The sequence below is a fragment of the Alosa alosa genome, chromosome 1 (genome assembly GCF_017589495.1).
Source record: "Alosa alosa isolate M-15738 ecotype Scorff River chromosome 1, AALO_Geno_1.1, whole genome shotgun sequence".
Classification (NCBI taxonomy): domain Eukaryota; kingdom Metazoa; phylum Chordata; class Actinopteri; order Clupeiformes; family Clupeidae; genus Alosa; species Alosa alosa.
Genome location: NC_063189.1, coordinates 6,149,748 through 6,162,028, shown reverse-complemented (window position 1 = coordinate 6,162,028; position 12,281 = coordinate 6,149,748). Strand labels below are relative to the sequence as shown.

The window sequence follows — 12,281 nt, the reverse complement described above, 5'->3', positions numbered from 1 at the left end:
CTCCAGCACATAGATATTAGAAAGCTAGATACCGCTTTGTCCGTCGAGTTCTATTAGATGGCATCGTAAACGCGGCCGCCATATTGCTGGGGGCAACACGTTTACTGTCTATGGGCAACACTTGCCGGGAATCAGAGACACCTGCCTGATGTCCAGTCAGAGTCACATGCTTCTCCATTGGCCTCCAGTGATTGTTGCTGCCACCAACATGGCGACGCTATTTACAAACGTTCTGGAGCACAATGCGGTATCTAGCTTCCTAATATCTATGGTCCAGCATCCTTCCTAGTGCTGCCTCTCCAGCATACCACAGCATAGGAAAGGACACTGGCCATGACAGACTGGTAGAACATAAGCTGGAGTTTGCTGCAGACATTCCCTCTAAAGGAAATAAAGCCTGCTCTGCCCTTTACTGTAAAGTGCATCAGTATTGGCAGACCAAGTCCAGTTTATTGTCAAGCTGTAACCCCAGGTACATCTATGTACTGACAGTCTCCACATTCACCCTATCAATGGTGACCGGCAGCAAGGGAGTGGCAGGTCCCAAGTCTACCACCATTCCCTTAGTTTTTGTGGTGTTCAGATGCAGCTGATTAGCCCTACACCATCCCACAAAGTCCTCCGTAAGGCCTCTATACCTGCCCTCCCGTCTATCCTTGATGCACCCCACAATTGCAGTGTCATCAGAGAACTTCTGCATATGGCACGACTCGGCACACAAAGTCTGTGGTGTACAAGGTGAGGTGTGTGTGTGTGTCAGCAGGAGGGGCTGGATGGTGTGAGTGTGTGTGTGTGTGTGTCGGCAGGAGGGGCTGGATGGTGTTGAAAGTGCTGGAGAAGTCAAAGAACATGATTTTCACAACACTGCCTCCTTTGTCCAAGTGAGAGTGCACCCTGTGCAGTATATGTGTGTGTGTGTGCCTCCTGTCCAAGTGACAGTGCACCCTGTGCAGTATATGTGTGTGTGTGTGTGTGCGCCTCCTGTCCAAGTGAGAGTGCACCCTGTGCAGTATATGTGTGTGTGGGTGTGTGTGTGCCTCCTGTCCAAGTGAGAGTACACCCTGTGCAATAGATACAGAATGGCATCCTCCACTCCCCCATACTCCTGCTAAGCGAACTGTAGGGGGTCAAGCGCATGCAAAACTGGGGTCTTAAGCGTTCTACATACTCGACGCAACCGACCGGTAGCGCGACAACGTGACACATGACGTAGATCTTTCTGGCGCGACAAAGCGGAGACAGGAAGATGGATTAGTTCGAGGGCAACCGAGAGTTGCAGTGTTTTGTTACAGTCGTGAATTTTTTTATAGTTTGCTGGATAAGTTAACAAAGTTACCAGCGAGAGTTGCAACACATGGAATTAAGAGGAAAGAATAGAAACGATTTATTTTCAAACAAAGGATATCTATTAAGGTCTGAACAAAATCTCTTTCCACTTCAGGGAATTACACAAACTCAGCCAGCTGCTAGCTAGCTAGCCAGCTAACTAAACTGTTTAAATTAATAAAATTTCCCTCGGGATGACTAAAGTATCTATCTAGATATCCATCTATCTATCTATCTATCTATCAACCTGTGTGCACACCTTGGAAACTAGATGATAATGATGGTGGTAGTTGTGAATAGTAGCAACCAAAGTCTGAAGCAGCATCATCACAGAAGTTAGCTACTAGTGTTTCTTACTGCAGCTTCTTCTGCTGTGTAACGTAGTTAATCTTTTCACAACAACAACACCTCTGTTCAGGAGAATATTGCAGCTAGTGTCGCAACCACCACGCGCGAGTATAAATGGTTACGGCGCTTCTGTGACGTCACATTGTTGCGCTACCGGCCGGGTGCGTCGAGTATGTGGGACGTTTTAGGAGGAGCAACAGCCGCTCAAGGGTCTTCATTATTATTAAGTGAGGCCTAGAGTCATTGAGTTCTTTAGAGTGAACCTTTTTGGGAACTGGTATCAGGCATGATGTTTTCCACCGCCAGGGTACCGTACCCACTTGCAGACTCAAATTGAAAAGGTGTTGGAGAGGCTCCCCTAGTTCCACAGCATAGGCCCTGAGCAATCTAGAGCAAACGCCGTCTGGGCCTTCTAAGCTCTCTTCTGATCTGAAGTGGGGGGTGGGGTGGGGTGGTAGTTTCTGAGTTTGATGACAGAGGTGGGGGAGGGGAGGCAGAGTGCATTGGAAAGTCACCAGTTGACGGGGTGTTTGTGGAGGTGAAGATTGTGTAGCCAGCAGTGCCAGACAGGGGAGGAGTTAACAAGGTAGAATGGGTTAGAAAGTCTGTGGTTAGGAGGGGAGGTGTGGTGGTGCTGGTTAGGAGGGGGGAGGTGTGGTGATGCTGGGGGGGGGGGAGTGGTGGTGATGCTGGTTGGGGGTGTGGTGGTGCTGGTTGTGCAGTCATTGTCAGATGTTTGCGGAAATTACAGACTAATTTGGAATAGGAATTTCAAGGGCAATCGGTTTGCATGCTTTTAAAAATGAAGGTTAACCAACAATAAGTAAGGTTAACAAACTAACTTTATAGTGTAGCATAAACTTCAGCAATTTAAGTACAGTTTACATGATTGTTTACTTTTCTGCCTCAAAATTCCTGAATTCTACTTACTAGAACATTTTAAGTAAGGAAAGCTATTGTTTTACAGGCCAGGCAACAACAACAGTGGCAAGGCTGGCGGTAACTCTGGCAGCAGCACCAGTGCCTGTTCTGTGCCTTCACCGTCTGGCCCCTCAGCGGCTGTCCTGGGCCTGGCCGTGCCAGCAACAGCTGCTGCTGGCATATGATTTTAAAGGGGAAAAACAAGGTGTCTGTCCCATTCATACCTGTATAACACACTGTCATGCCTTTGTGCTGTTCTAACCCTATGCACTGACAAAGTTCTATAGGCCTACTGTGTGTCTGCTGCCTGTCATATGGTTTAAGGTGGGAAAAACCCATTATGTTTTCCATTCTCACCTGTATAACACCTGTACAACACACTGCCATACTTTTGTGCTGTTGATTCTATGTACTGTCAAGTTCTATAGGCCTATTGTGTGGCTGCAGCCTATCATGAGTTTAAGGGTGGGGGGGGCGGTGATTGTTTATATAACTAAGTTATATAGACCTACTATGTATACATGCTTGTCCCTTCTTTTTATCATCAGCTTATCATAAGCAATAAGTCCATAACTAGTAGTAGCTGGGGGGCAGCTGTGGCCTGCTGGTAGGCTACAGTGCATCCAATTTGTGTTTCAGCTCTTTTCCCTTGTTTGCAAAGATTTCTCTGGATACCCCTACATCTTTACTTCTAAGAGACCCTGCCTCTATGGAATGCTTTTTCATACCTAATCATGTTGCCAGTTACCCTAATTATCAAGGCAGATTCAGAATTTGTAACTCGACACAGTTAGCTGAAAGCATCTGAGAACAGTTTGGTCTTAAGTCTAGATTTAAAACTGTTCCCAGTTACCCTAATTAGTTGTGAAATATTCCTCCCTTTGTTTTTTTATCATTACACAACTTTCCCAGCATTTTGTTACCACTTTTTTGAAACATGTTGCTGGTATCAAATACAAAATTAACATATTTTCCATGAAATAGTCAAATTTGTCATTTTTAACATTTGATATGTTGCCTGTGTCCTTTTTGCAACTAAATATGAGTTTTAACAGATTATTACATTCTGGTTTTAAACGTCCCAACTTATTCATGGTTTTAATGTACAACCCCGAAACAGAACAAGTTATTTCATCCACAAGTACTTACTTTTGTATTTTATGACTCCTCGAGGGGGAGATTTATAATCAGCTAGTTATTTTCTGACTAGGGCAAACGGGCTTTATTACCATGGCAAATTTCTACAGAGAAGAATGTGATTTCCCTGTAGTTAGGTGTATTTCTACAGAGAAGAATGATTTTACTGGGATATTTTGGTGTACTGCTATGACTAGTAATGAAATGATGTGGTAAAGTGTGCCCTCTGGTGGTTGTTTGGTGTATTTCTACAGAGAAGAATGATTTTACTGTGGTATTTTGGTGTACTGCTATGACTAGTAATGAAATGACGTGGTAAAGTGTGCCCTCTTGCGGTTGTTTGATGTATTTCTACAGAGAAGAATGTAATTTCACTGCAGTTTGGTGTATTTCTACAGAGAAGAATGATTTTACTGTGGTATTTTGGTGTACTGCAATGACTAGTAATGAAATGACGTGGTAAAGTGCGCCCTCTGGTGGCTGTTTGGTGTATTTCTACAGAGAAGAATGTAATTTCACTGCAGTTTGGTATTTTTCTACAGAGAAGAATGATTTTACTGTGGTATTTTGGTGTGCTGCAATGACTAGTAATAAAAATGATGTGTAAAAGTGCCCCCTGGTGGTTGTTTGGTGTATTTCCACAGAGAAGAATGTAATTTCACTGCAGTTTGGTGTATTTCTACAGAGAAGAATGATTTTACTGTGGTATTTTGGTGTGCTGCAATGACTAATAATAAAAAATGATGTGGTAAAGTGCTCCCCCTGGTGGCTGTTTGGTGTATTTCCACAGAGAAGAATGTAATTTCACTGCAGTTTGGTATATTTCTACAGAGAAGAATGATTTTACTGTGGTATTTTGGTGTGCTGCAATGCCTAGTAATAAAAAATGATGTGGTAAAGTGCGCCCCCTGGTGGCTGTTTGGTGTATTTCCACAGAGAAGAATATAATTTCACTGCAGTTTGTATTTCCACAGAGAAGAATGTAATTTCACTGCAGTTTGGAATATTTCTACAGAGAAGAATGATTTTACTGTGGTATTTTGGTGTACTGCAATGACTAGTAATGAAATGACGTGGTAAAGTGCGCCCTCTGGCGGCTGTTTGGTGTATTTCTACAGAGAAGAATGTAATTTCACTGCAGTTTGGTATATTTCTACAGAGAAGAATGATTTTACTGTGGTATTTTGGTGTGCTGCAATGACTAGTAATAAAAAATGATGTGGTAAAGTGCGCCCCCTGGCGGCTGTTTGGTGTATTTCCACAGAGAAGAATATAATTTAACTGCAGTTTTTGTATTTCCACAGAGAAGAATGTAATTTCACTGCAGTTTGGTATATTTCTACAGAGAAGAATGATTTTACTGTGGTATTTTGGTGTGCTGCAATGACTAGTAATAAAAAATGATGTGGTAAAGTGCGCCCCCTGGTGGCTGTTTGGTGTATTTCCACAGAGAAGAATGTAATTTCACTGCAGTTTGGTGTATTTCTACAGAGAAGAATGTGATTTCACTGTGGTATTTTGGTGTATTGCAATGGCTAGTAATGAGATGTGGTGAAATGCGCCTTCTGGTGGTTGTTTGGTGTATTGGAAAAGTGTGATATCACTCAAATTTCACATTTTCGCCGCTTTTATTGTTCACAACAGGTAAAATATTAAAATATGGAACGCTTCACGAATTTGCGTGTCATCCTTGCGCAGGGGCCATGCTAATCTTCTCTGTATCGTTCCAATTTTAGTATATGTGCTGCCGAAGCGAGCACGAACTAAGAACATGTTCCGGGTTTATTTATACCCGTCATGCCAACTGTCACGTGTGTGACGGTGTTCCATTTCGTCCAATCTTTTCTGACACAAATATTCTAACTACATTGAATTTCGGGGCAGCAGTGTACTCAGACACTATATACAACCCACCCTAAATACCTTACCAGCCGTTGGCATTCTTTTGAGTTTCATGTAGAATGCCTTTACACGTTGCAAATATCCACTCGAGACTCGCGGCGCTTTGCATTGTGGGTAGTACCCTCGAGGTCCGTTCGTCATTGGACCATGCTTACATGCGACTATTTCTCGAGGCACGTCTTACCTTACCTTTAACATTCACGGAGATCTGTTACATATACACAATCCAACGATGTGTATTTTTCAAACGTGACGTTACCATCGGTACGGCCGGATATTTGATTGAACGTTGCTCCTTCCTCTTCTGCACACACAAACCACCAGATGGCGCCCTTTTTCCAACTTACCTCGTAAGATTCAACACATGCCAGACCAATCATTCAACAAGTTCAATATTACTCATTTCCTTAACTGCTGACATTATCACTCTGCAAATAAAGAGTTTGGTTCCAAAACGCTATATCTGTATTTCAAGTATCAAATTACAGTTGTTTTGAATAAGCATAAATACATCACATAACACCCAATTACAGTTGGACTTAAAAATATTTGGAAACATATTGGAATATATATAAATTAAAAAGGAGGTTATTGCGTTTTGGAACCAAACTAAGTATTCTCACACTATCTTTGTGTATCCTTGAATTTCCCCTGGGGATAAATAAAGTATCTATCATTGTATCACTCACATTCACCACCAGACGCATCAGCACTATCTGGCCTGTATACAGCTCTAAACATACCTTGACAGACCACTTGTTTTCCAATCTAAGTAGTCAATATAACATTCATAAATCACACAAACTGTACACACTAGTCAATACCTGTATTAAGCCTTAGTCCCTGAAATTTAACTAACAAAATAGATCACCATAATTGCCATGTGACCAAACCAAGGTGGTTATGACTTACTCTGAACAGAATCCTTCTTGCACTGGGCAATTTAACTACAGCTGGATTACATTTAAGAATGTCGGTTATTGCCTAAATATAAACAGCATGCAGATACTACTGTTGTCCCAGTAAGTGTTCAGCTACAAGGATTTTCCAAAGTTCCTTAACACAATTCAAAATAGCATGTGACAACAGACTAATGTGCATGACTGGAATATTTCTACCATTGTACATAACAAAATAAATCACTGCCAAAATGAAGACACACACACACCACAACAATATAATTGTTAACACACTTACACAAATAGCAATCATGGTACAAACAAGAATAATACATTCATACAAGAGAAACCATCACTGCCAGTTAGCAAAAAATAGACACACACCACAACAATATCATTGTTAACACACTTACACAAATATCAGTCATGGTACAAACAATAATACATTCATACAAGAGAAACACAAAAATGTTTAACAGTTTTCAGTTAAGATTGTTTCACTTCTCCAGACAGCAGGAATTCACACAAAAAATACCAACATAAAATATACTGACAACAGATTTCATAGGACAAAATGCAGTGAATCCATGATGAGGGTCTGTGCCATGGTCTGTTCCTACGGTTTCATCATAACCTCCTTCACTCATCTGTGTGAAAAACAAAAAACACACACACACACACACACACACACACAACATTTCCAGTCTTTGTTGTCTGGCTGTCTTTACAAGGGGTCTGTTGCCATGGCGAAGGGTTTGTTCCACTTCCCTTTCGTCTCCCTTTTCGCCTCATGACATCATGAGAGGAACTGCACCTCACCGTGACCTCCTGCGCTCAACTGTGGACACACACAAAACACATTTCCACCATCACATTCACAAATCAGAGCCTACTTAAAGTTTCCCACCCAACTCAAAATGTCCCACTCACACACACTTCCACCTTTAACATTAACATGTCTGGGCCTACTTAAGGTCTCCCACCCATAGTCATTGACAACAAAACAAAAACTCATGCTCACTCACACACGCTAAAAACACATTTCCACCATCACACTAACATGTGTGGGCCTCCTCCACACGGTCACTGACTCCATGACATGTCAAACACCGTTAGTGCAATTTGACATTTCTCATCATGCAAAGTCCACAAAACTCATGACTTCTCCAGGACTGACAAACAGAACTTTGCTGCAGGAGCCCTGATAAAAAATAATAATTATAAAAAACACATCATGTTTAAATGTTTGGTCTTCAGTCAAAAGACTGTGTACCGCAAGCCTACTTCCCAGGTCTATATGCTACTACAGCTTTGGAAACAACTTACACTTGCATGCGGCACACAGACGAGAAGAACTGGGAGAAAGCTATGCGTGTGCCTACCATAGTGATGCGCAATGTAAAGCAGAAGTAATATATCTACATTTTACTTGATGTTTCGTGTTTGGTTTGGCTTAATTATGTAAACACAAAAAGAAAGGCCAGGGGGTATTCCAAGTACGTAGTAAGTTACTGGGTAAGTTAACTCCGAGTAAGTGGTAAACCTCCTACAACAAGAGCCCTGTGGCATTGTTTTGTTTGGAGAATGAAGTCATGCAGCTCTTCTTTTAGGTTTAGCACTTACTACGAGTTAACTTACCCAGGTTTGTCACTAGACCACACACTTGGAATACCCCTCAGACTTAACACATTCATACACAGAAGCTGGTAGACTCCATCATAACCACTAGAGTTGCCTGCCAGGTTGCATACCGTTACTGGCCTTAGCTAGAGAACTCAGTTGATTGATCACAGACCATTACTTACTTTCCTTCTCATGTAGCGTTCTCTTGTTGGGACATGCATCATCAGCTTTTGGCAAGCACTACAGGAACATACATCAATAATAAATGAACACAACCATTATTGCACAACACTACTAATTTGTTCAATTATGTATACAGACATGCATTGAGACCCAAAACAGACAACCTAGATGGACCAAATGACGATTCCAGAACTCCACCGTTACCATTGCAAGCTTTGTTTTGGGTAGCAAAACCTTGCACCTGCCTGAGAAACAATCAACAATGGATTAACATGCACAACACCAATAGCATTCATCACCAACATGCACAAAGGTCCTCCATCATGCACATATTTTATATCTATTGCAAATCTGTTTTTTCTATTTGCAAACAATCATACATTGGAATTGTTATTCTTGCACTGGTATTGCACATTTATCTTTTATGGTAATCACCATTGCATAACTAGCTCCATTAACTAATACATTTCCCATAGCATATCATTTACTGGTGCATGCTCCATTGTTAGTGTTTTTTTACTGTCATTATTTCAATATTAATTAATTCAATAAATAAATAAATAAATAAATCAAAATAAATAAATAAATAAATAAATAAAAGTAGCAAGCCATATAAAGAAAGACATGCTAAAAGTAGTAAAAACACACCAAAAACTCACCATTGATATTTGCTTTGAAGAGTGATGATGGGGCTGGATAACCTTCATGAGCCTTGTGCCCTTTCCCCTGGTCTGGTTATCTAGCTAAAAGGTATAGTTACTGATTCTTGTGAAATGATGCCTTGCTCAACTATGCCCATGGACTCCTAACTTGTAGGGATCAGAGTTCTACCCCTGGCAGACAATTTTTTTCAGACAAGAGAATTACGCCCGATTCACACTGCATGTGGCACCCTTGTGTTAAGGCTGCGCTAGCAGTTTATTTTTACTTTAATGCCCATGTTAACAGGTTAAGAGTATCCACATTGCCTGCAAGAGATGCATGTCTCAGGAATTGCTAAGGCTCCAACCACAAGTGAGCTGGAGTTGAAAAGTGTTGCTCAGTTTACCAGTCAGTCAAGGTCTGCAATAAGCGGTTCAAATTTAATGTGGAGGTATGCGTTCAGTGGAAAAATGAAGACTGTTGAGTTTAGGCAGCCTGACTTGGGAGACAGTCATTTACCGTTGTGGTGGCTGCACCAATCCTAAAAGAATGGGTAGACTCGAGGGTTAACTAACATAATGAGCCGGACAATGAGCTTGCAGCTGCAGAGCTCGGGGTCAGCGCTGGGGAGTACAGCTTGCAGTTGCAGAGCTCGGGGTCAGCGCTGGGGAGTACAGCTTGCAGTTGCAGAGCTCGGGGTCAGTGCGGGGGAGTACAGCTTGCAGTTGCAGAGCTCGGGGTCAGTACAGTGGGAATAGAGGAACTGGCCCGTGATTCAACGATTTATGAGTGAATCATGATGACATCCCAATTTCACTATCTACGGTTCTGCTTTTTTGGCAAGATCCCTAGACAAGTGGTAGACCGTTATTTGTCGCGATATAACCTAAAATGAGTAACGGTTCATACCAATTCCAATGCGTTGGTAGATATGAGTTGCACTTGGAACCAATGTGGGTACAATATGTGCATTGCAGATAAGAATCAAAATATGCTATAGACATTACGAATAGCATGTACGCATGGTCTTAAAATATACTTATTGAAGTGATAAATGGGTTACATGTTTTGTTTGAACATCAACAGAAGTAACCTTAACCCGCCATTGCCGATACAACCTTTAAATACATAAAGACCTGTGCTGTGGCACTGTGCTCCGCTGGTCGGCTAGAGGTGCCAATAAGAACCACGGCACGTTAGCCAACACCCATCAAGCAATTCTAAATGAGTGAATTACATTTAGCCTATAAGCGAAAATACAATAGACATGCTAGTAGTCTAGTGATGACACGGGCCTTACAGCCCGGGATGATGCATAGGCCTATATTTACATGAGTTGTGACAATTGAGTTTGAGTAAACCAGGAATAGCAATATGCACCAATTTAGCACTACAATGTGCAATGGTGAAAGCCGGAAGCAATGGAATACTGTAACTAACGGCAAGAGAAGTGGTGAGCAGTAGAATTATTAGAGAGGATTCCAAGGGACGGAGCAGAGCTACACGCTGGTGTAGGTGCTCCCTTGGTCAGCTAGGAGGGTAACGGAGCAGAGCTACACGCTGGTGTAGGTGCTCTAAAGGTCAGTTAGGGAAGGGTTAAAATGTGCTGGCACACTCTGAACACAGACACTCAGAACCATTTTGAGGGCTATGAATGCAAATATAAACGTTTCCATTGATTATTTAAAAGGGGTATGAATAATTTTGGACATGCCATATTTCATAAAAATGTTAAAAAAATATGAAAACTCTTTACACCTTTCTTTCACACTTTTGGCATCTGGCAGTGGCATTTTCAGTCAGAACAAACATATTGGTCAAGAGGAAATCAACATTAAATCAATATTTCCCAGGAGTATGAATAATTTTGTTCTTAACTGTAAATGCAACATAAAATTATGCTTCCAATTTCAGGTGAAGATCAGTCCATTTGTAAACTAACCACTACATTCACTCAAGAAAAAAAAAAACTCTACTGGTGTGTGTGAAGACAACCTGGAGCAGAACCCACCTGAAAAAGTTGAGGGACCATCTTCGATTTGAGCAGAACCCACCTGAAAAAGCTGAGGGCCCATCTTCGATTGGATTTTCTTGAGGGACCATCTTCTTCAGGCGCCTCCAGATAAAGGACAGTGCATATGGAAAGTATTCACAGCGCTTCACTTTTTCCACATTTTATGTTACAGCCTTATTCCAGAATCGATTAAATATATTTTTCCTCAAAATTCTACACATAATACTCCATAATGACGACTTCAAAAAGTTTGTTTACAAACAAAATAAATCACTTGTTCATAAGTATTCACAGCCTTTGCAATCAAGCTCAAAATTGAGCTCAGGTGCATTGTTTTCACTGATAATCCTTGAGATGTTTCTACAGCTTAATTGGAGTCCACCTGTGGTAAATTCAGTTGATTGGACATGATTTGGAAAGGCACTCACCTCTTTACATAAGGTCCCACAGTTAACAGTGCATGTCAAACAACTTTGTGATCAAGCTCAAAATTGAGATCAGGTGCATTCTGTTTACACTGATCATCCTTGAGATGTTTCTACAGCTTAATTGCAGTCAACCTGTGGTAAATTCAGTTGATTGGACATGATTTGGAAAGGCACTCACCTGTTTATATAAGGTCCCACAGTTATCAGTGCATGTCAAACAAGCATGAAGTCAAAGGAATTGACTGTAGACCTCCGAGACGGGATTGTCTCAAGGCACAGATCTGGGGAAAGGTACAGAAAACATTCTGCTGCTTTAAAAGTCCCAATGTGCACAGTGGCCTCCATCATCCGTAAATGGAAGAAGTTTGGAACCACCAGGACTCTTCCTAGAGCTGGCCGTCTCTCTAAACTGAGGGAATCAGGGGAGAAGGGCTTAGTTAGGGGTGACCAATAACCCGATGGACACTCTGACAGAGCTCCAGGGATCCTCTGTGGAGAAAGGAGAACCTTCCAGAAGGATGACTATAGCTGCAGCACTCCACCAATCAAGCCTGTGTGGTAGAGTGGCCATACGGAAGCCACTCCTTAGTAAAAGGCACATCGCAGCCCACCTGGAGTTAGCCAAAAGGCACCTGAAAGACTCTCAGACCATGAGAAACAAAATTCTCTGGTCTGATGAGACAAAGATCGAACTCTTCAGGCGTGAATGCCAAGCGTTACGGTTTAGAGAAATCCAGGCACCATTCATCACCTGGACAATACCATCCCTGCAGTGAAGCATGGTGGTGGAAGCATCATGCTGTGGGGATGTTTTTCAGTGGCAGAAACGGGGAGACTAGTCAGGATTGAGGGAAAAAT

At 41.8% G+C, this 12,281-nt stretch overlaps 1 long non-coding RNA gene and 1 other non-coding gene across 2 annotated transcripts; both read right to left on the bottom strand.

The window, feature by feature from the left end:
* Nucleotides 1-5,385: 5,385 nt before the first annotated feature.
* On the bottom strand, nt 5,386-5,492 carry LOC125308685. Its single transcript, XR_007195935.1, has one exon. It is a non-coding gene; the product is annotated as a U6 spliceosomal RNA (small nuclear RNA).
* A 1,403-nt stretch (nt 5,493-6,895) lies between these two features.
* LOC125304781 lies at nt 6,896-9,868 on the bottom strand. Its single transcript, XR_007195282.1, has 4 exons — nt 8,999-9,868; nt 8,504-8,584; nt 8,339-8,396; nt 6,896-7,371 (listed from the first exon to the last, which is right to left on the bottom strand). It is a non-coding gene; the product is annotated as an uncharacterized LOC125304781 (long non-coding RNA).
* Nucleotides 9,869-12,281: the final 2,413 nt, after the last annotated feature.